Genomic DNA, 24,171 nt, shown 5'->3' with positions numbered 1-24,171 from the left:
GTACATGTGATTGTACAGGGGTCCAAACTCAGGGCACGTGCAACGCCAAGGTTGAACCACAGTAAGAACTGAGGACTTTAGTGCATAATAACCATCAATACTAGCTCATCATTTCTAACAAAGGAGCCACACTAACATAAGGTGTCGTAACAGCGGAAACTACGGGGTGGGTGGGGGCTGTGTAGGACATGGTACGTAGGGCTCTGTACTGTCCACTCAGTTTTTCTGTGAACGTAAAACTGCCAAAGGAGCCCTGGCTGGCGTAGCTCAGTGGATTGAGCGCGGGCTGCGAACCAAAGTGTCCCAGGTTCGATTCCCAGTCAGGGTACATGCCTGGGTTGCAGGCCATGACCCCCAGCAACCGCACAGTGATGTTTCTCTCTCTCTCTCTTTCTCCCTCCCTTCCCTCTCTAAAAAAAAATAAATAAACAAATTTAAAAAAAAACTGCCAAAGGAAAGATAGTCCATTGACTCAATAATATAATGCCATGGTTTCTAAACTATTTTAAAAAATAGTTATTTTTAGTATCAGTATTATCAAGTCACATGGTCCATGCTATATATATAATTGAAACCCACCTTTAAAATGATGGAGGACCCATATGACACTGCTATAAATGTTAACACTCACAGGCTAAATATATCAATATCACCACCCGAATCTGGACTCCACGGTAGAGGAGACGGCGCACGGAGCATGAGGTGGTTGGTCCAGGCTGTGATTTCTGACACAGATTAGGGAAGGTCATTCATCTTCAAACATACACACACAGGTTAAGGGAAAGTGCCTCATAGATTATAACAAAAGAAGGTAAGTTTTTAAAGGAAAAATTCAGTTGGATACTACTTAAGTCTGTCTTAAATGATTGAGTTAAAACCAAAACTCTCTGCGCAACTGTCCCCAACCATCCCGGCGGAGCGGAAGGTCCGAGGCGCAGGGATGCTTCCGGGCCGCGTCCTCCCAGGTCGTTGGTCTGCCCCTGCTGAGATGCAAGCGCTGGTTTTGTAAAACAGATCCTCACCTAGAACGAGAGCTAGTCCTTCAGCAGAACACAGCCTCACACTTTCAAAACTACAAAGAAGCCACTGATTCCAGGCAAAAAGAGCACATGCTTGACCACGGAGCTCTTTGAAATGAAAACGCTTCGCACAGTCCAAGAAAAACAGAAGGCTGTTTTCCCCGTTGGCTCTGCGGATCACACCTCAGGTTCTGCTGCAAGTCAAACCCAAACACACAGGGACCTGTGATGACAAAGCTGTTTAAACACTCAAGCCGCATAATAAAACGACCCGACGGTGCCGAGTCTCATTTAGTGCAGACACGGCTGTGTCTCTGGCTCACGGGGGCCCCCCCTGCTCCAACAACAAGCATCTTATTCCAGGAAAGATTATGAGCCAATTATCAGGAGTTATTTCACAAAACTGCTCCTGAGGAGACGGGCTGCCTTTAAAGAAAACCAATCTACGGAGTGTTTTAAAAATAAAATAAAACGCAAGAATAGCAGACTTCTGTTTTTAAAATGTGTTCAACCCAATAAGTTTATTAAAAAAAAAAAAAAAAAAGAAAGCTGTAGAGGAGCTGAGGCTCCAGGTGCAATGAGCTAAGTGCAGAAAGCCACGTAATTTAGGGCCCATGGTGAAACGAACACATGGGTCCCCTGTTCAAAAATTAGGAATTTCAAGATGGCGACAGGAAGCCAAGCACCCTGGATCCTTCTGAGTGGGGTGCACGGGGGGGACGCTGCACAGGTGGGACGTGCAGGACACCAGGGCAGGCCCGGTCGCCCCGGACCGGCCGTGACATTCCAGGCTGCCATTTGCAAGCCCCGGACCCAGCAGGGACAGGAAGTGAAAGTGCACAAGGAAACATGTCCGACCTCCGACTTCTCGTCAGTTACACTGCGACTTTGACGCGTGTCCACTGGGTCATAGTGTGAGAATCGTGCGCTTCTTTCTCCTTGTTGACTTGCGGGGTGACATTGGTTAATAGGATCCTATAGGTTTCGAGTGGACACATCTGTGACGCGGGATCTGTATACTGCAGAATCATGTGCTTTTTAAACATTTAGAAAATGCTCCTTTTTGTCAGGACTCGACCCTTTTCGTTCCTGCCCTGTTGGAGACGTCCCCAGAACGCACGCCCACCCCGTTCCTGCGTAAGAAGCCACTGTCTTCTTCACCTTTTGTTCATGGAGGGCTGGCCCAGGGACACACCGCTACTCTGACACCCCGAGTGAGCTAAGGACCCTCCCTCCCTGTGGAGGGGTTCACAGAGGGGAGCCCTGTGTCCCACCCCATTCATGGGGTCTGCACACTCGAGCACTCTCTCAACGAGTGTTCACAGCACCTGAAACCCTTCCAAAGAAAACTATGAAAATTCCACCCTCCACCCGACGTTGCTGAACACTCGGTCTCTCTGTTCCCCTCCTGAAAACCACACCAACGAGACGCGACGTGGACCCACAAACGTGTGCCCCGCTGAGCCAGACAGCAGGGGTCCGGGTGCGAGCCTCCTGCACCCATCACGGTCAGGCGGTTGGCACGCCTGACGTCGGCTGAAACTAAAAAGCCATTAGCCCCCCTCACCCCCAGCAGGGCTGCTTCGGTTTACAGCGGGGCTCTTCCCTGTCTAGAAAGACCACGGCGCTCCGGTGGAAAGGGTTTGGGGTGCTTTCCATCTGGATTTTATTTTGCTTTTTTCAAAAATTATTTTTGAAGGTAGTTCATGTTTGAGTAGGTAATATAGTCACAAGGTATCAAAAAGTGCGAGTAGGTACGTGAGAAGTTTCTCTCCACCCTGTCCCATGGGCCGCCACTCTTGGTACAGGGTGCCCTATGCTGTTGAAAGGTCATTATGCAAATGCAGCAAATAGACATTCTCCCCACCCCTTCTACACCAAGGGCACTGTGCCACACCCCCTGTTCCACACTGTCCTTCCTAACACGACACTCGTCCCTAGAACTGTCCGCATCGGTGTATGAGAGGCACACCCCTTGTTGCACCCCTGTGTATGAATGTCCCGTGATACCCTTAACCTGTTTTCTCTTAGGGGACACGTCCGATGCTGCCAACATGTGACTGTTAGGAAATGACCCAAATCTACTATTCGCATGTGACCCGTGTGCCAGTGCCTAGCACGGCACCCGAGGCCAGCACCATGGCGAGTCCGTCCCCAGCGTCCCACGGGGTCCTCCAGCCACAGTGTCTCCATCGTGAAAAGCGGGTTTCCAGCAGGCGGCACCCGTCCTGACCCCACGGGAGTTCAGTGCCAAAGGTTTTCCCTCTCAGCTAAGCTCTCCCAGAAACTTCTTTCTGAGAATTTGCCTCCAGTCTAAGGATGGGTGACCCCTTTTTCCACAGTTGACAAGAATCCATGGGTACAGATTCCAACAAGGTCCGAGCTCTCAGAACTGTTAAAGACCCACAAACATCTTTACGTCTTTCACTAACATCTGATTCCTTTGATTCAAGGCCCTTTGCATGTTGGGAGATGTGCAAAGAGTGAACTAATTTCAACGAGAGGAAGCACTTCACGAAAGGACCGTCCCCTAGGAAGCGCCCAGTAAATAACAGTTTGAAACCAAAGAGCTGGTCATGTCCACTCATCCCCGGCAATAAAGTGAGCGCTGCTTAAACACTCAGAAGAGACGAATAAACACAGAAAGGGTCAGTGCACTGCCTACCACCCATGTTGGGTCCCTTCACCCCCAGTTTCTAGGTTAGCGTGTGACGCCCTCCGGCAGACTTGCAGCCCGGCCTCACCGCCACACCAGGGGTGCAGCTTCTAGAAGAAAAGCCTCCCACCAAGGCTTCAGGGAGACCTGCACCAGCGGGCGATTCCCCAAGTGCGGCCTCGCCAGGGACCCCGGGGAGTCTCAGACCTCAGGGGCTCCTTGAAGGAGGTCAAAGCCATTCTCCCAAGAACACTCAGGTGTCATTTCTCTTTTCCACTCTTGCTCTCTCGGTTACAGTGGGGTTTTCCAGAAGCTTTGTGCGGTATCATATTGCAACGAACTGAACACAAAGGCAGATCTGAAAGTCCAGGTGTCTTCCACTTTCACGAGAAATTAAAGGGGCTTGGAAAATGCAAAAACACTGCTGCTCTTCCTATTAGAATATTACATTAGGGAAAACGTACTTTTGACATAAAAATATGTTATTTATGTCAACATGCAATGGGTTGATTGTTGCTGTTTTTTAAATCAATACATAGTTTTTAATGTCTCAGTTTTACTTTCTAATACAGTAAAACTCATCTGTTCAGCATAACCCACAAAAACAAAAGCTCTTTGAGGTCTTCAGTACTTTTTAAGAGGCCACAGGCATCCCCGAACCAAAACGTGTGAGCCGATGGCTCCCACGACAAATAAAGACATGCAGGTGGGGGGGTGCTGACAGGCCATTCCAGGGGGTCGGCCAGCCTGTCTGTTCAGTCCCCCCAGCACGGTCCCTACGTGTGGTGGGTGTCCGGTGTGTGAACGAGGGGGGCTGGGAGGGACTGAGGAAGGTAAGAGACCTTCCCGCAGATTATTATGAAATAGCACAACTAAGGCAAATAGGAAAACTCCCAAAGGCCAATGGCAAGTTATTTGGGGTGAGTAGCCTACCCGTGAAGAAGGCGGGCCAATGGAAGAAGACAGGATCTACGCTGCAAAGGGAGGAGGGACCCTGGCAGGTGCTCCTCGAAGGGCTCCCGGGCACACCACCCACCATTGTACCCCGTGTGGGCAGCCCTGGGTGTCCAGCTTCCTGGGCCCACCCTCCGCAGCGCGACACACTGCATTCTCACCCACACACCCTGTGGTTCTGACGAGAATGCATTCGGGACCCGTGCCCGGGGGCACCTTTGCTGGGTGCTCCGGTCCCAGGTGTTCATCACTGACTGAGATGCAGTGCCGCGATTTTGTCCCAAGGGCTGCCCTTGTCTGTGTCCCACCGGCGAGGCCTGAGGGCGCCTCTGCCCACGCACCCACCAGCACTTAGTTAGTACTCGCAGCCTCCCAGGGCTGCTTAGTCTTCCTCGTAGGTGTAAAGGGAGCTCCTGGCTTGCCTTGCGTCCCTCCCACTCCTGATAAGGGTTCCCTCGGGTGCTTGAGTGTGGGGTTACCTCTCCTACAAGTCACCTGTTTACACCCTTCACCCTTTTTTTCATTTGAGTTCCTTCTTTCTCTTATTGGCTCCTAGGTGTCTCTTGAGTGTTCTTCATCGGCTTGAGCGGCAGACAGAGCTCCCTGAAACTTGACACCTCCTCTAAGTCTGTCTTTGCCTTTGTTCCTGGAGTCCTCCGGGGCAACACGATGCCCTATTACCTTTTTTTACTTATGTCGTGAGCTGGCCCGTTTTTCTTACTCATCTTTTCCCACCTCTCAGGCCAAAGGTGTCCTCCCACGTTTTCTCCCATTGAATCTGACACTTTGCCTTCCACTTCTGGTTCATTGGTCCAGTTGGACTCAAAGCTGGTGGTGAAGTGTTTTCATGTTGCAAAACCAGCAGCGCAGTAGCCCGCGGATAAGAGCCAGGCATTTCCCGGCCAGAGGGTGGCCGTCTTGAGCTTGCACCGGTGGGAGCTGCTCACAGGTATATTCTAGAGTCTATGGTTGGGGTGGGGGCGGGGCGTGCAGGGAGGGCAGGGAGGATTCTTCTAATGGAGCCGCTCCATTCAGAGCCCCTGGGAAGAACACCTGTGCCTTCCTCACCGTGACAAACCCCACCGAGCCCCAGCACGCTGCAGCTGTCTTGGCGGTACACAGTTTCCAGGAAAAAGCACTCTGTGGCTCCCTCCCGTGAGGCGGGCGCAGCTGTCCTCGGAGCAGTCCCTGGAACGCTCGCTGTTCCAATAACCGGGGCCTGCCGTCTGCCAGGAGCTGGTGTCAGCACTCTGCACGCTTGATGCCCGGACCTCGGTTGTGCAAGTTCCCGTCAAAGCCTCGATGGAGATGCTGCGGGAAGTGTTGAGACACGGCCAGGGAGCATTCCTCAGGCTGGCTCCTGCCTCGGGCGCGGGGTGACACACTACACCCCGAGAGACCGATACCGTTGGCCAACCTTCCCGCTCCTGCTCCAGGAGCCTGTTGGCAGCCTGCGTGTCTCCTGAGCCCAGCCCTTCACTCGAGGGGGGATGGTGAAGGGGTGACCTCCTTTTATCCAACTAGCGAGAATGCAGGGCCATGATGGGAAATTCTCACGTTTAAAGCTGCAGCCCACTGTGGAATCTAGAAAAAGTCAAACTCACAGAAACAGAAAGTGAAATGGTGGTTTCCAGGGGCGGGGTGGGGGACATAGGTAAGGAAGAGGTCGGTAAAAGGGTGCAAAGTTTCAGTTATAAGATGAATATACTACGTTGTATAATTGAAACTTGATAAGACACTAGAACTTGGTGTTCTCACACACACAAGAAAGGTAAACATGATCATTCACTCAGTGGTGGGACTCGTTCCCCGAGTGCATGTCAAATAATTACACTGTGCACTTTAAGGATGTTATAATTTTGTCAACTAACCTCAATAATGCTAAAAATGAATAAATAAAGTTGTGAACCAATGGTGGGGTGGGGTTCTCCCTCCCCTCCCAGACCTGGATGAAGGGAGCTTGAACCCCCAATTCTACGAAGGCTGCATTGGTGTGACGTCATCTCCGTTAATCCCCACGGCCCCCACAGTTGCGGCCAGGGGTAGTGTTAGGCCAGGTTGTTTGTCCTTGCCCGGGAGATTCTAAAAGAACAGCGCACGGAAACATTCTCAGTGAACAGATGGGCAATCACACTGGTCACTGGTAAACGTTTTCACTTCCTCAGGACATTTTCCCACTGACCACCTTTGCACGTCTCATCCAAGTGCCCCTGAAGTCCATCAGCCTGCGGAGATGACACAGTACATGTCGGGTCCTCAGCGGCAGAGGGCTCAAGAGGTCTGCAGTGGATAGGGCCTTTCGGGAATGTCGTTGAACCTGTCCTTGTCGGTGCTGAACCAAAGACCCCGCAGCTGAGGGGGCGGGGCATATCCAGGGGCTCGGCGTTGTCCTCCTGAGGGAGAAAAAGGAATGAAGCTCGTCTTTAATTTTGGTTCCATCCGTGGGTTGTCCAAACTTTTTGATGGCCCAAATGTCAGTCTTATTTCATTCCATAGCTTAAAAGGGTGACATAAACTCCCCGACTTCACACTTTGCCCCTTGGGAATCCAAACTATCAAAATCACAACGGAACTTTCGGATGGTCCTTCACACGTGTTCACACATGTTCATCTTTTGTCGAGCGGATGATGAGGACGTTGACATATGACACCATGGTTGTGTTTGGGAGGAAGAAACTTTCCTGCACCCTTCCAGGTTCTTCCAGATGTTGTAAGAATGAAATCCAGCCCTGGCTGGTGTAGCTCAGTGGACTGAGCACGGGCTGCGAACCAAAGCGTCGCAGGTTCGATTCCCAGTCAGGGTTCATGCCTGGGTTGCAGGCCATGACCCCCAGCAACCACACATTGATGTTTCTCTCTCTCTCTCTTTCTCCCTCCCCTCTCTAAAAATAAATAAATAAAATCTTTAAAAAAAAAAGAATGAAATCCACATGAGACAGATTATCGAGAGGAAATCATCAAATTTAATTGCACACGTACACACAGGAACCTCATATACATGAGAGAGTCTGAGGCCCCACCAACATGCGAGGCTCCCAGACAGAAAGAGGAAAGGAGGAGCAGATGACTTCCTGAGCCCAGAGTGAGGTCGGGCACCTTGAGACGTCAGACAGTCGCTACGGGGTGGTAAGCAGACCGGGTATTCCGAGATTAGATGTTTGCCCAGCCCTATAGAGGCAGCTCATAAAAAGTTATTTGTGATAATAACCCTTATTATGATCAGCACCCCAAATTTAAATTCTTTAAGGGAGAAGTAAAACTTTCTAGTGAGTCTGCAGGGCCTCAATTACCTTCAGCTCAAAGTAATGCGCATGCCAAAGTAGCATGCCTTGGGGAGGCCTGTTCTGACCTCCTTTGCTGGGAATCCTAGAAAGCGGTGACTCCACCCACCAAGCTCACAAACATTCAGGCTGGACAGAAACCTAAACTCAGGTTTGGGGGACGCAGAGTGACAGTGGTCCAGACATTTGCAGAAGCAACTTTAAAACAACCTTTAAGACCTGCCATCAATAAGATCAACTTTGGCAAAGACCTCTCTACCCACCCCCTTCCCCAATCCACACAAAAGTCACTCGTTGTCTAATCACAGAACTAGATATTAGGGTAGTGTTCTTGACGCCCCCACAAAAGAGCTCACCTTAGAATTAGTAGTTAGCATCTAATTAATTAGAGGTTGTATAGCTGGGATGAAGGCACTCGCCGCATTTAAATAAACACTCAATCTCTTTTATAAGCATTTTCCCTTAGAGCAAAGATGCATTGCTCTTGGCTAGCTCCAAAAAAAGAGGTGGGATCCTATTTGAACGCTTCCAGCTTCCCACACCTCGCTGGGGAGTTTAGGCCTGTAATGACCGCCTATACACACCCATTAATAATGGCAGCAACTGTTTCTTCCTGAGAGGATTCTGTGCCAATGCCTTACAATGAAAAGACTGAACACAGAAACACACATTGAATTACCCTGTCAATTCCAGTGACACATGTCCTCCAAGTGACCTAATATTCATTGTCTCACAATTCAAGACTGGGACAGGGGTTGGCTTTTCAAGAAGGAGACCGTCATAGGACATGCCCTAGAACTGCGTGAGACCCTACTGAGTGTCTCCTCAGCGCTAAATGATGTCTTTAGCCCTAACGACAAACCTACCGACACGGCATATGAACCTTTTGTTATTTATCAAGCTCAGAAAAATGAAATAACTTGTCCAAGGTCAACTAGCAGGAACCAGAATTCCAATTTTGTCTGCTCCAGAACTATTATTGGTCTGGAGTAGTCTGCTCAGGCTGCCATAATAAAATGCCATAGACTGGGAGGCTTAAAAAAAAACCCAGACATTGATTACCTCTAAACTTTAGAGTCTGCTAAGAAGCCCATGATCAAGGTGCCAGAGCGGTCTGTCTCTGGCGGCAGCCCTCTTCCCGGCTTGCAGACAGCTGAGCTCTCGGTGTGCCTTCTTACAAGGACACCGATTCTATTAGAACAGGGCCCCGCCCTTATGACCTTGCTTAACCTTAGTTACTTCCTTAGGGGCCCCATCTTCAATAAACCCCCCAAGTACACTGGGGGTTAGAGCTTCAATTAAAAAAATGGAGGGTGCATAAACGTTCACCTGTAACATGGTGTTTCTGCCACATCGTGCTGTCTCTCGGTATCGACACATCCATTAGCAAAACTAACATTAAAACTTCAGATATTTTCAGTGGCAACCTCATAAACAGAGACTCATGCCTTCCCTGGCTTAAATATGTTCTGCCATTAAACTTTTCCTTCCTTATTTCTGTAAGAGAAGAGAAACCATCAAGAAGCAAGGATCCAGTGAGCAAGGGAGCCAGGCTTTTCCTTGAAGCGGTCCAAGAACTGTTTTCAAACCTTCACACCTCTATTTTAATCCTGTCTGCTTTAGGCATCATACGTATTTTCTCCTGTGTCACACACCTGCGCGTCTGCGTGGGCTGAGGTCTCCTTCATTGAACAGAAAGTCTTCATTTCAACGTGATCCCTAGAATCGCAGCAGAGATGCTGGGAGAACAAAAGATGACCTGGCCCCTGGCTTCCCCGGGCTTGCAGATGCAGCTTGTCAGCTCCGCCATCAGCGGAGCCTGGGCTAACTCCTCCCCCAACCCCGTGCTAGCCACGCCCAACACACCCGTTCCTCACTCAGAACCAGGAGAATTAGGATATTCCCAAAAGAATGTTGAGCTACATGCTCAACAGACAGGAACCAGAGAGAAATAAGCCCCCTCCCAACTATGAAAGATATAATCTTTTAATATTGTGCCTCCCTAACGGAGCAGAAGTCATTTTCCTCATTGCATTACGCTCGAGGGGGTTCTGGCCCTGGGAGGGACTTTGAAATGTACGGGCTGGGATTTCAGGCAGGGGCCTGCTTCCCTGTCTAAGGCCCCAGGCAGCCCGGATGGCTGGGCCTGAGTGTCATGGACAGCACTCATGGACAGTGTCATGGAGGTTGCCCAGAGGCGGCACTGGCTCCGTCGCTCAGCACTCGGTCACGTGCCGGCACCCACGCACACATGAGATGAGCAAGGTGCCCACTGCCAGGAGGGCCCCTCCGTCTAAGGGGGTGGCAGGTGGGGAAACAGCACGTGAAACAGCAGACAGTCTGTGGGAGCACAGGGTGCCATGGCGGGGGGCAAGGGGGAGCGGCCCAGGGGGCTCGAGGCGCCTTCAGAGAAAAGGGGACTCCAGCTGAGTCTTGAACACAGAAGAAAGGTTAAGACTGCAGCCTTGGAAGAGCCTGACAAGGGGCCAGGGTCAGCTCCCAGCACCCCCTGGCTGTGCGGCTTTAGGAGTGAGGTGACTGACAGGGACAGATGTGAGACCTGGGAGAGAGGGACGGGAGGCGGCCAGGGCTTGCGTCAGGGCTGGCGCCTGGCTCTCGTGCAGGACAAGTGTTTGCGGCGGGAGAGGGTTGCGGTTGAGGGCAGGGGTCCACTGAACATGAAGTGTCTGGACCTCAGGAGAGAGGGACTTGCTCAGCCTCAGGCTCGGGAGGGAAGGGGAGGGGCCCGGCCGAGAAAAGCCAGCGTCGGGCACGTCCAGCACTTTGCAGGGACATCTCAGGCCCCTTCCAATGGAGGTGAAGCGCCTGCTGCTCCTCACAGCGCCTTTTCTTCTTTTTATTGCGGCCAAACATACAAAACCCAAACTGCTACCACATTAACCGTTGTTTGGTGAACAGGCCAGTGCTGGCATTAAGCACATTCAGATTACTGTACAGCCACCCCACCATCCATCTCCAGAACTTTCTCAGCCTCCCACATGGAAACTCTCCACCTTGACTGTGTCCTCTGAAATACAAAACTTTCTATTTTCATGGCACCTAATGTATCCATGTTCCCTTTGGTTGTCTGTGCTTTGGGTGTCATGTCTACGAAGGTTTTGCTAAACCCAGGATCATAAAGACTTACCCCCATGTTTTCTTCTAAGAGTTCTTAGAGTCTTAGCTCTTATATTTAGGTCCTTGATCAAGTTTGGTGGATGGCATGAGTAGGACTCCAACTTCCTCCTTTCATCTGTGAATGCTCAGTTGTCCCAGCACCGTTTCATCTAGGCATCCTGTGTTGTTTTTTTTTTAAGATTTTATTTATTTTTTTAGAGAGGGAAGGGAGGGAGACAGACAGAGAGAGAGAGAGAGAAACATCAGTGTGCGGTTGCTGGGGGTCATGGCCTGCAACCCAGGCACGTGCCCTGACTGGGAATCGAACCTGCGATGCTTTGGTTCGCAGCCCGCGCTCAATCCACTGAGCTATGCCAGCCAGGGTGCATCCTGTGTTTTTATTCACTACATCTTGCAAATACAGTCAGAGGTTTAGCAACCAGAGCAGAGCGTGAGGCATCCTCAGCCCACGGCATCTCCGGTTGATCTTTTCTTGGGGGGCGCTACCCCATCTTTCCCTCGCAGGTGAATTCACATCTTTCTGCACCCCTTGGTCTCACACACGAGGCTGGGGCTGAGTGGAGAGACTGCCGAGCCAGCCTCTGGCAGCGCGCGCTGAGAACTTCCCAAGTTCTCATGGCCCTCGCTGGATTCAGCTTCTCGGCTAGGTTGCAATGCTCTGGTCCAACCTCCTATTCTTCTTCAAGGTTTTGCTGCTGAAACAGAAGCCGAAACCCCAGACTATTCCTTCTTCCCATAAGCAGCCCCCACCAGCGCCCGCCTCTGACCCCTGCTCCCTTTGAACGTGTGTGGGTTTCCATGGTGGGGGGCGCCGGAGTCCTGTCTTCCCTCTCCAGGCCCCCGGAGCCCTGCTAGCGGTGACCTCTGGGCTCTCTGGCCTCTGCAGTTGACAGAGGTCATTTTCCCTGCCCACCGCCACCTTGGTGCCCCCAAACCCCCCCCTCGGACCTGCAGGCCATCGGCAAGACTGCAGAGTCTGCCTGTGGAATTTGATAGGAGCGTGTTGGGTTGTGTCCCAATGAGCTGGCACAGTCACGCTCTGAGGAGAGACCCAGCCCAGTAGCCTGAGCTGTCCCAGGTGCCTGGCACTTAGCCTGAAAGCCAGCTGGGTGATTTACTTTAAGGCTCAGACTCGACACGGCTCGTAGCTTTCTTCTGAGCCCCTGAAGTCACTTCCCCAGACTAGCTCTGGTGTCCACACAAGATGACTTATTCATTCGCAAGGGTGAATAATGCCTAAATATACCCCCGGGTTTGCCACAAAGCCCTGCTGGGGGCGGGGGTGGGGGGGGGGTTGGTGCATGACGCAGAGCCGCCTCACCCGCGGAGCTGGAGTGAAGCAGGCGCCCTGAGGGCCTTTGAGTGTCCTGATGCACACCTGAGGGTCCGGACCGAGCACCTCCAGGGCCCGGTGGCCAACACGATGCCCCAGGGTTTAGGTTAACAGGAGTCTCAGTTCTCTCCATGACTCTAGGACGAAGGCAGAGGAACCAAAAATATGTTCACCTTGTCCATTCGAGACGATGTTTTTTCTACCTTCACAATGGAAAACATACCGTGAAACTTTCACTTTATTAAGAAAATGTACCATCACAAGTAGATGTCAGTGTTTCCCTTACCGTGTGTGTGTGTGTGTGTGTGTGTGTAGAGAGAGAAATTTCAAGGAACTGGTGTGTGCGACGGTGGGCTTCGGCTGGGCAAGTCTGAGCCCGCGGAGGGGCTGGGAGCCCTCGGGCAGGAACGGGAGCTGCGGTGCCCAGGCGGGAATTCTGCTCCCCCAGGGAAGCCGCAGACCCGCCCCCCTCGCGGCCTGCAGCTGACTGCATGAGGGCCACCGCACGATCAAAAGGAATCGCTTTTACTTAAAGCCCAAGTCAGCTGATTGTCGGTGTTAAATCAATATCGCACCTTCAAAACACCTCCGCAGCAGCGCCCAGATTAGCATTTAGTCACTGAAGGAACACCGTGCACTCCAGCCTGGCCGGGCCGGCACGTGAACCAGACCATCGAACCGCCCGGTGCTCTCTGTCAGCGGGGGCGGGGTGTCGCTGGCACTACCGCTTCCCAGGCGAAGAAGCTGAGCCAGGCATGCAGGATGGGGAATCTGCCAGCCAATCCAAGGTCGCCGAGATGGAACAGGGGAACCTAGAGGGCTCTAAAGAGTAAGGCTCTGGACCAAACTCACAGAGGGCTCGGATCTCATCCAAGGGCACTGAGGCCAGGGCCGACCCTGGGCATCCAAAGGTCACCCGGGCTTCTACCTACCTCCCACGCCTCCTTCTCACCATCCCCCCGGTTCTGGGCAGGTCTCGCCCGCTTGACACTCCACAGGGGCTCCACAGCACCTGCGGGAGAAACCCGGCTCCTCTGCACACAGCGGGGGAGTGCTCATGACACGGCCCCAGCCCACCTCCCCGGCTTCCTCTGCCACTGAAGTCGGCCCCCGGACTTAGGCAGGGACCCGCGCACTGCAGCTCCGCCGCGTGTCCATACCTTTGCACGTGACTTTGGTTTCCCCTGAAAACTCTTCTGGCTTCAACCTCCTGAAACTCCTACTTTGCCCTCAAAATCCATCTTTAGCACCACCACCTGAGAAAGCTCCCAGACCCTCCCCACACTCCAAGCCTGTTCACCCCACCACAGCCCCCATTTAGGGGGGAGCAGACACCCCTCCGGGCCTCACCAGCACTTCCTGCGTTCCTCTGTCCTGTCTTCTCCGAGTATGATATAATTACACTTTCATATTTCCTAAGCTGGGACATTGAGAAACAAATTAGTGCTCTGTCTTTCTTTCTTGTGTGTGCATGTGTAAAGAAAAAACAGAAATGGGCGAACTGCAACCCACAGGGCAATGTGGCCCGTGGCCTACCTTTGCAAATAAAGTTTTATTGGAACACAGCTGTGCCCATTCATTGAAGTATTGTTCCTAGAGGCTCTCGTGTTGTAATGGCAGAGCTGAGTAATTGTGCAGGTGACCAGCAAAGCTTCGCATATTCTTGAGCCCTGTACAAGACCATAGATTCACCCATGAGAAGTTACTTTTCCTCCTGCCCCGTTGGGAATGTAGGCGTGCGCCTTAGTTCTGGAGCCCCCTGCACCTAGACGGTTAGCGACAGCTGTGGGGTTTGCAAGACCGCCCAGGAGGGACCTCCCCACCCCTGGCCTTCGTTAGGAGAGGGACACCCAGGAAGGGGCAAGGGCTTCATGGAGAAGACCCTGGAGGCAGGGTCTCCGATCGGGGGGCGCTCCCAAAGGTCCTTGAAGTCTATGCGAGCACGGTTGAGTGCCAGCTCGGTCCTCACTGACGTGTGGCCCTCGGTAAATCCAGGGAGAAGACTCCGCAGAATCAGAGGATCCCTCTCAAGGACTTTGAGATTCTCAGCAATCCAATGCGGGACCTAGAACGCACGACTCATTCATGATGTTTGAGGCTGTGGAAAGGGGACATCAGGCATTCACTCCCCGAGGAAAAGACCAGCCATGGAGGATCAAGGGAGAAAGGGACAAGCTCCTTCCCCCCTCTCATCTTCAGATCCCCAAGTCTCGAGGGGGGCCCCCAGTCCTAAAACTGTCTCCGTCTTTGTAGCCAGAGGACCTGCAAGCAGATCGACGCCCTGCAGGAACCCACAGACCCTTAGCGACAGAAACTGAGGTCCAGACAGAGAGCCATTCAGATGTCATCTCCCCACTGAGAGGTGCTCTGCTTCCCAGATCAGTAAATAATCCAGTGATTTCAAATCAGAACAAGAGCTCGGGGGAAATTGTCACTTGGATGCTAGCCAATGGGAGTGGAACAGGCCACCATGTCTCTGAAGACCTCGTTGTGGGACAGAGCCCCGCCCTGCAGGCAGGTCTTAGAAAGAGAGTTCAGCCACCCAAGGGCTGCAACCTTGGTCTCCCCATTGAGAGATGGTCCATGTCCGCTTGGTCTGCCTTTTCTAGCTGGGCAACTGGCATGAAATACTTGTATCCCATGGTGAAGATCCCATTCATCTCAGATACGCACTTCCCTGGGAGGCGGCAGAGCCCCCATCCTCCAGCCAACCCAGGAGAATTTCCCCAGGATTTCAGATTATCCGCAGGGCCATGTGGTGACTCATCACCTTGACGCCATGTGCTCTGAAGGTCCGCCCAAGGGAACGTGGCAGAATCGCGTACTGCTCAAGAGGACAAACGGTCCATCTTCCCCCTCCCCAGGGGAAAGCAGGAACTACAATCGTTTTCCAAGACATTCGTACTGGAGATGTGACAGGCGACCCAGAGAGACTTCTCATCAAAGGGACTGAAGACAAGGGTGAATGTCTTCGAAGACATTTCCAACGTGATTGGCATCGCAGCTGCAAACAGGACTGCCTGCTATTCAAGAACTTTCTCATTGCCTGGGCTGATCCCTTCCCTTGCTTCCAGTCATTTTATCATTATTGCTGGGTTGTGGTTTGTTGTTTGTTTGTTTTTAGAAATCATCTCAGTGGGTTTTCGACAGTTGTCATGGTGAGCTGGCACCACAGAGACTTCCTGGGGAAAAGTTATTTCAAAGGCTCATGTCCTCAACATACACAAACACACACACACACACACACACACACACACATGAGATTTTGCAGGAAGGAAAAAAGGAACTCTGAAAACAAAAATATTGTGATAAGATCTATAAATTTGTTTCCTTCTCTGGCACCCACTTGGATCCTCACCATCTGCCATCACCTACAAATTATTGGCTTTGACTACAATGTTATGACTCCGCGTGACAGCCAATGCAAAACTCCAACACATTAACAAAGCGTAATCACCACAACTGATGCGTGATTGAGAAGAGCTGGAAATGCACGCTCCAGCGGGCGATGAAAGGCGCCAGGGAGCACGTCTCCGCGCAAGCGTTTGGAAGCGTCTCTACGTCGAGCCTGCTTGTCGGCTCAAAGGCACTGGCTGATCGCCCATACCAAGACACATTGCACAACTTGGAAGCAATTCTCGCGAGGACAGCTGCTGAGCAATCTGTAAAGTCACTCAGCGAGCACATGCGAGTTCTCTACCTATGGCGTGGAAGCAAAGCGTTCTACTTCTGTCCCAAACGTGTGCGTGTATAAGGCCTTAAACACTGTCTCTTTCAACCATAAGGACCGGATACAGGGTCTGACATAAATAAAGCCCCATTTTTTTAAAGATTTTATTTATTTATTTTTAGAGAGGGAAGGGAGGGAGAAAGAGAGAGAGAGAGAAACATCAATGTGCGGTTGCTGAGGGCCGTGGCCTGCAACCCAGGCATGTGCCCTGACTGGGAATCGAACCTGCGACACTTTGGTTCGCAGCCCGCGCTCAATCCACTGAGCTACGCCAGCCAGGAATAAAGCCCCATTTTTATTACAAAATCTTTTCTTACAAAATCATAAGCATGTCATTCTGTAACGTAACAATATCACACTCAAAGCACACCCTGTGACATTTGAGATGAGATGCTCGAATTTAAACTATAAATTATTACACCCCACCAGCCGCACCCAAGCAGGCCTCACTCCTGCCGCACCCGGTGTACATGTGGAGTCGGGTGAAAAGTGTGTGGTACATGCAACGGTGCGGTGAACCAAAGAGCCCGGTGAGGCCACGCTGCAGAAGGAAATGTGCCGTGTGCCCCAAGGCTCGGCCATCTAAATCACTGCACTCCCCACGCAAGAAGTATGAGCAAGACAGTGCCTAACCCTAAAAGCCGTCTTTCAAATGTGATGGGCCTTTGAGAAAAGACATCTAGAAGACAAGAGATCAAGATTTTAAAAACCCAGCAATCGTGCTCGTGCAGCAAGCATCCCTCCTTGGGCCATGCTGATGTTGGTGGGAGAGAGCTGACCTTTCCGGTCTCCTGTTTCCGCCCGTCCTCCCCTCCCGGAGGCACAAGGGCCAGGGTGGGCGACATGCTCGTGGGAGGCCCTCACTTCCTCTAACTGCCCTCTCCTCCCCGGCCGCGCACGCCTATTGCACAATCTCGCTTTTAATTTCTTTTTCACTTTTTTTCCTCTCCCCTCCCCCTTAGATGCTACTTGAACATTTTTCCTTTTTGGTATTCCTTTAGAAATGGAGAACATTCAGTGTTTAAGTCTCATCTGTAATTTTTTCCTCTTCATTAAATTCCAATTTCCACTGGAACACCATAAAGGAGAAGCAATAAGGGGAGGAAACGAATATTTAGAAGAGAGTCAGGGGAGCAGGGGAGCTGCTATCTCAGCAGCTAAAATGTAGCCAGGAAAATCATCTTCAGCAAGCTTACCAGAGCTACCGTATCTTGCCGTGTATAATGCGCACCCACGTTTTGTGTGCATTATACACGGGATTATTGTACCCATTGCTATACCCGTGGTATATAATCCTTACACCCATGTATAGTGTGCATCCTTATTTTTTTCTCTCAAAAATTTTTGGGCAAAAAGTGAGCATTATACATGGCAAAAATATGATAAATCACATTAATGCAAGGTTATGTGGGAAGTCACAGATATCCTGCACAGGAAAGAAAAATCATTTTCTTCAGCTGGGAGGGTTTGGTTTCCTTGAGCCCCAGGGCACCTGCATGCTAATTTTAAACTCTCCGGTTCACACCTGTCCCACGCCCTTCCGTACACGTTGAAGACTCAGTAACAGGAGGGATGAGCCGAACGTTCTCTTCTGCCTCCTTCCAGCCTAGCCTGGACACATCTTCAGAGACCCCCAACCCCCAGCCCATGACCGCCCACTAAACACTCCTTCCCGCTCTGTGCTCATCCTACAAACGAAACTTTGCAGGAGTTCGGGCTTCTGCGGGCAGCCGGGGCCCATTCTCACTCAGAGGGAGGCTCCCCAGTGGGCCTCTCCATAGACCTTGCCACGGGTACTGGGTTCTTACTGCTGCTAGAACTAATGGCCACACACAGAGGGGCTTGAAACAACACACACCTAGTATCTTACAGTTCTGGAGGTCAGACACCCGGCGTGCGTGGTACCAAAGTGGAGGTCTCTGCAGGGCTGGCTCCTCGTGGAAGCTCTAGGAGACACTCTGCTCCGTTGTCCCCTCCAGCTTTCTGGCGGCAGCCCGCATGTCCTGGCTCCTTCCTCCGTCTGCAAAGCCGGCAGCAACAGAATCAAGTCAACGTGAGTGGGTACGTGGAGGAACAGTTTGGGGGTAAGAGGTGTTTTCATGCATGTCACAGTTTCCGCTGGGATGGAGAGTTTTGAGTAGCCCTGGGTGTCTGGTCTGAGCAACTGAGACATGCCCGTCACTAAGACAGGGGACAGAAGGGGAGATGGGGGTCTGATGAGAGCAAGTCATATAGTGACTGGCCCGTTTGCTATGCAGATGAATACTTACGTAAGAGAGCATTTATTATGAATACTAATGAGTGCATAATAAATGAACATTTGCTATTCATTGACCCATTCATTCATTCATTCATTCATAAGTATCACCTGGGGCTACCGTGCACCAGGCAGTGTGCCCTGGGCCCTGCGTGGACAGCGGCAAACAAGCTAGGTAGCCCCTGGGACCCTCACGTCTCATGTCCTCCGCCAGCCTCTGTGCCCCGGGCAGGCCGACCTGTCAGCCTGCACGCGGTGAAATCTAGGCCCATTCACGGTTCTTCACCGTGTTTTGTTGAAAGTGTATGTCTTACGATCTTTACACAGAAATTTTAAATCTAACCTAAAAAGCCTGATACAAGGCTGAGAAAAGCTTTATTAAGAAGACACTAATTTCAAAAGCCTTCTCGCTAAGTCCAAAAGCAACAGAATCCCAACGAAATGAAATAGATGCTTCCTCTAAGCCGGAGCCAGTGAAAGGCTCAGGGTTCCCTATGGGCTGGTTCCTCTGCTGCTTCCATGCACGGCCGGGCCAGCTTCCCAGTGTCCCTGGCAGACAGGTGGGCATGTGACTGTTCTGGCCAATGGGACGTGGGCAGAAGGAGCTTATGCCACCTCCTTGTCTGGCCCACGAAGATCTCCACACACCGTCTTCCCGCACCCGCTGGCTGAGCGGAGGGGATACCAAAGCTCTAGAGAATGGCACCGTCACAGGCAGAAGGAGCCCGGGCCCCGGAGGGACACTGTGGAACGGACCTGCTCCCTCCAAATGCCCACCACCAGCTGGACTTGATGTGAGTAAGGAATAAATTCCATTGTATTATACCACCAAAATATTGAGGATGTTTGTTGTGGAGGTTAGCCCATAGGGACTAATTCAAACTATTTCTGTACATGGATCTTAGGATATATATTGTCTCTCTCTCTCACATACACACAGACGTGCACAAACAATCCTCTCACTACACCCCTTGAATGTTCTAGAACATTGTCTTTTCCCTTCCGTTTGTGAAGCTGTGTGTGCAGCCTCTCCCGGCAGGAGCCACGGAGCTAAGTCACCGGGCGGCTGTCCCCTTGGGGAAGAAACCACCTGCAGGGTGACCCTCGCTGGCATGCTGCCGGCTTGGTCATGCCGTGACGCCCTCCGGGACTCCGGTTCTCCCTCTGGCACGCTGCAGCCCGCAGAGCCGCTGAGAGACACGGATGACAACCAACCACGAGGGGGCATTTACGAAGCCTGGCTCCTCCCCTTCCCGGGCGCCTTCGGCCCTCTGCTGGCACTCTGCCCGTCCGGCGCCCACAGAGCAGACTGGAGCCAGCCCACACCAACCGTGCAGGTGGTCACTGGGATCCAAGCCCAGAACCTGTTGTTGACCCCATCTGCACAGCTGTCCCCAGTACACAGTGGCCTTGTGCACTGCCCAGGCCCAGGGCCACCCCGTCAGCAGCGGCCACTTCCCGTCTCACTCAACACGGCACAGCCACCCGCCCTGCAGTCCCTGATTCCACATCCGACCAAGAAGGTTTAAGAACCTTTGATATGGCTCTGGCTGCTGTGGCTCGGTGGATTGAGTGCCAGCCTGCAAAGCAAAGGGTCCCCGGTTCGATTCCCAGTCAGGGCACATGCCCGGGTTGCAGGCCAGGTCCCCAGGAGGGGGTGCACAAGAGGCAACCACACATGGATGGTTCTCTCCCTCTCTTTCTCCCTCCCTTCTCCCCTAAAATTAAATAAATAAAATCTTTAAAAACAAAACTTTTTAAAAAAATTATTTTAAAAAAAGAAACTTTGATAGGTTTGTGCAACCGTTTGGCTTTCCAGCCTGGGAAGCCTGTAGTCACAGTGCGCAGCAGAAACCCTGCCCACGAGGTGAACTTAAGTACGACTTGCTTGTAAGTGGCCAAAATCAACAGCCCGCGGAGTGCCCATACAGGAGGGAGTGTCACTGAGTCATAGATGCATCTTCCCGCCCATCTGCGGACAGTTGTGTGGGTCAGACAGCAGAGGCTGAGGAGCCCTGTGGGGAAGCCGATTGGGTACACACTGCCCCTTGCACCCTAGAATGTGGGCAGGAGACGCAGGGACTGCCCAAGAGCAGCTGGCTGCAAGTGCGAGCATTGCTCAGGGCCCCCACACACGGCCCCTTATTGGACCTGCTGGGCCATGTTTCTGCCTGCCCCTCGCATGAGCAGACTGTCCCCAGCTCCACGGTTGGCCCACAGGTGTCTGTGCTGGCAGGGCTGCGGTCATTGAGGTGGCACCTGGCAAGCAGCAGTGGCAGGACACTCGCCACGTGGGCAGTGTCTGCACTGCTCACCACTGTGGTCACATAGCTCCACACAGAGACGGACCTCACCTTCCTCATGATCCTGAGCCCCAGGACAATGCGGTCCCCGTTCGAGAACCTCCAAGAAATTTGTACCTCCTGGCACAGTGCCGGGCGGGCAGGACGGCGGTGATGAGTCCACAGCAAAGGCCTGCACTCGCCTTCCCCTGCCCAGGAAGCCCGCCTGGCCACAGCCTCCCCCTGAGAGACCTGTCACTGTGGCGGTTCCCTGTACCTGACTCCCCATGTCCCCACCCCGGCCACCCCAGTGCAGCCACAGAGGCTGGCAGGCACCTAGGAGATGACCTGGCATGACCCCTTGGACCACCAGTGACCTGGAAAAATGCTCACGGCACAATATGCAGGAGAAAACAGGAAGGAGAAAGTCGATCCAGTGTGACCCAGCTGTGCACATCAGCATGCTCCACCCCCAGATGCTTGCGTGGTGGGGTTATTCGGGCAAACCTCATTCCTCAACCTACAGCTTGCCAACTCTCTCAGTGGCCAGGTGGAACTTGGATAATTGGGGGGAAATGGGTATTTATTTTAATGTGTGAGAGCAGATGAACTATGAGCCATTTGGAATCACATTCTTGAGTCCCCAGGCATGTGCTCATGTGCTCAGGTCACCTTCTCCCAGGAAGTGGGGGGTGCCATCCCAGAGTGTATCTCAGCACTTAAAAGTCCCAGCTGGTCTGAGGTGCTGGGTGTGTCGCTGGGCTTTTAGCATGAAGCCCCATCTCATGGGACGAAGTATTTATCTGTGCTTCCGGAATCCCACTCAGGGTTGTCACAGGTATGAGCAAAGTCCAATCGCTTTACCTGTTTGTCTACCTGGGGGTTCCAGAAGGAGACACTATCCAGTAATCATTGTTCTAGAAACTTCTGTGCCAGGGATGGTTGGGCATCTGACCTGTTGTGTTTTGGTGAAAGATGTCGTCCGGAGAAGGCCACACACTCTCTCTACAAGGAGCCGGACGCGCAGTCCCAGAGGTGTGGGCGCGACCGCCTGGCCGCTGTTCTCCTGGGACAGCACCGCTCCCTCAGAGGCCCTGTGCTGGGCTTGCAGAGGGTGTGTGTGTGAAGGGATCCGTGGGCCAGGGCCCTCCGAGGAGCCTTCCTTTAAAATCCCATCGGAAGAATGCCGACATAGAGATCCGAGCTAGGCTCATGTTACCCACCAGGCTCGAAAGTTCCAGAAAGTTTCCAAATGTTACTACAGATATCATCATGACTTTCCCACTCCCATAAGTCACTGCTGTACTGGGAGGCTCTGGAGGAACATTTTCTCCATAATCTCCTGGATTTCTTCATGGTTTGGTTTGGTTTTGCTTTGTTTTTCATCTCTTCTTTCTCCGATTCTGCAAGGCAGGGCTGACCTAAAGAACCCCCCAAGCTTAAAAGCTATAATTCTTGGAAATATTCTCAAGGCTCATTTCCTGCCTTTTCTCTAGTTGAAAATTCACCCAACACATCCACCTGCTGCAACAGTCTAGTCAACCCACCCCGTCCCACTAGGGAGAAGAAGAAAAAGGGCTAATGGAAGCCACCAATTGTCCCTCACCCTGGTCACCACTCTCTTTGAACGTTATCACGATGGTCTTTGATGTCACATACCCCATTCCAGGGATCAGAGGCCCGTCCCCGTTAAAATGATCATTAGACTGTTTATCTTCATTTCCAATAAAAGCAACACACGTGATCAGAGACCCAGGCTGGCTCTTCGCCTGAGCCCGGGGTCCACTCAACATTTCTTTTCTAAGGGTGCCGTCCTCCTTCCCGTTCGGCCAACACTGCCTTTCTCGTCGGCCAATGTGTTTCAAATAGAAGGGTTGTTTGCGTTAGGCTTCAAGGCATGCAAACATTTGCTATAAGGCCCCAGAGGACTTCACAAACAATCCCACCCCTGACTTCCAAAGCTTGTGTAACACTTTGTACAAAATGCGTGGGCCGCTTGCATGAAGCAAGTGTTTCCAGAAATGTTTACTTTGCAGAAATGAGCGTGCATGTTGGCCACACTGCTTGAAAATGTCCATCTGTGCACACGGCCACTGGAATGGAGCGTAGACGCGCAGACGCACATGCACGCCTCTGTGGTGGGGCCTAGCTGCTGTCCACAGCCTGTCCTCTGCTGAGCTGCCTCTGCAGGACTCGGCACCTCTGGCTGTACCACGGTTGTCGCCCCTGTCACCAGACATGGATTATTCACAGGCCAGGTACAGACAGGTTCTCCAGCCTCAGAATGGAAGCATTCCAACCCAGTAGAAGAACAGAAAGACCCCAGACAGGCCTGGGACCATGTTATGGGTTGATTTATGCTCCCAGAAAAACACATAGGTTGAAGTCCTAACACCTGTGCTATAGCCTGAATATTCATGAGCCCCCCCAAAAATTCTACATGTTGAAATCTTAACCCCAATGTGATGGTATCAGGAAACAGAACCTTAGGGAAGTGAGTGGGTCACAAAAGTGGAGGGAGCCCTTGCTCCCAGTGTCTTAAGATTGCATTAGATATAGAATTGTCAGGTTTAACCCATACAAGTATAGGACACTTGGTTAAATATGAATAGGAGATAAACAAAAAGTCATTTTTCAGTATAAGTAGGTCCCATGCAATATTTGAAACATACTTATACTAGAAGATATTTGCTGTCTTTCTGCAATTCAGTTTTACCTGGGCATCCTGGATGTTATCTGGCAGCCCTGGACAGACAGTGTCTCTGACATGCTTCAGACTCTCTGGAAAAGACATGTGCTCGGTGCTGCAAGGCAGGCTGGGGGAACATCCATGACACTGGGCCACAGGACAGGGTCCACCACCTGGGATCACCTCACTCCTGTTCCCCTGGAGAAGAGCAGGGGCTTAATTGCCCTAGCATGCTCAATTCTGGCATTTTCTAAGTGGGTAAAACATGTCTTTCGTTGCAGTTCATCAAATACCTGTGTCGTCATTCAAAATGTAGAGCCCTTCTCAATGCATACCCATGCCTGAACGGCTCCTCCTGAAAGGAGAGTCACCGTCGCAGAGTACCGAGACAGACAGGGCCAGCTTCCTGGGAGTGTGACCCATGCAAGTCACACAGGGCCGTGCACTCAGAAGGGACCTGCCCTTGGTCCAAAATTCTGCGGCCGCCCCATTGGAATTCTCCATCATGCTTGAGCAAGGGGCCCTGAGTTTTTGTCCTGCAAGGACCCCACAAAGCACGTAGCTGGTCCTGGGGACAGGTGTGCCTGAAGACAGGAAAGCAGGCCACACAAAATGCTTTCAGCGCCCGGAGTCCGTGGGCCTGGCGTCTCTCCTCAGCCCCACACTGGCGCTTCCAGCACGGCTGTGACTTCAGAAGCGTCTCCCTGGCTCAAGGCACTCCTGCTGGTTCTGTGTGCGCCCCATGAGCTGCGGTCTGCATCCTCTTCCACCTTGGCATTGGGGGCACCCAGCACAGAATCCACTGTCTTTGGTTCGGAGGATCTGTGGTTTT

At 52.0% G+C, this 24,171-nt stretch overlaps 1 long non-coding RNA gene across 6 annotated transcripts; it reads right to left on the bottom strand.

Annotated features, from left to right (window-relative positions):
• Positions 1-11,318: 11,318 nt before the first annotated feature.
• Positions 11,319-18,123, bottom strand: LOC123827904. 6 transcript variants are annotated; one of them, XR_006787379.1, is made up of 7 exons: positions 17,970-18,123; positions 13,918-14,051; positions 13,732-13,801; positions 13,314-13,393; positions 12,957-13,203; positions 12,370-12,518; positions 11,319-11,743 (listed from the first exon to the last, which is right to left on the bottom strand). It is a non-coding gene; the product is annotated as an uncharacterized LOC123827904 (long non-coding RNA). The 6 variants fall into 6 exon arrangements; XR_006787377.1 differs by having other exon boundaries at positions 13,314-13,801; XR_006787376.1 differs by having other exon boundaries at positions 12,957-13,393.
• Between the last annotated feature and the right edge of the window lie 6,048 nt (positions 18,124-24,171).

Source organism: Phyllostomus hastatus, unplaced genomic scaffold (genome assembly GCF_019186645.2).
Source record: "Phyllostomus hastatus isolate PE091 unplaced genomic scaffold, TTU_PhHast_1.1 phas_contig_948, whole genome shotgun sequence".
Classification (NCBI taxonomy): domain Eukaryota; kingdom Metazoa; phylum Chordata; class Mammalia; order Chiroptera; family Phyllostomidae; genus Phyllostomus; species Phyllostomus hastatus.
This window is presented reverse-complemented; position numbering and strand designations above follow the sequence as displayed.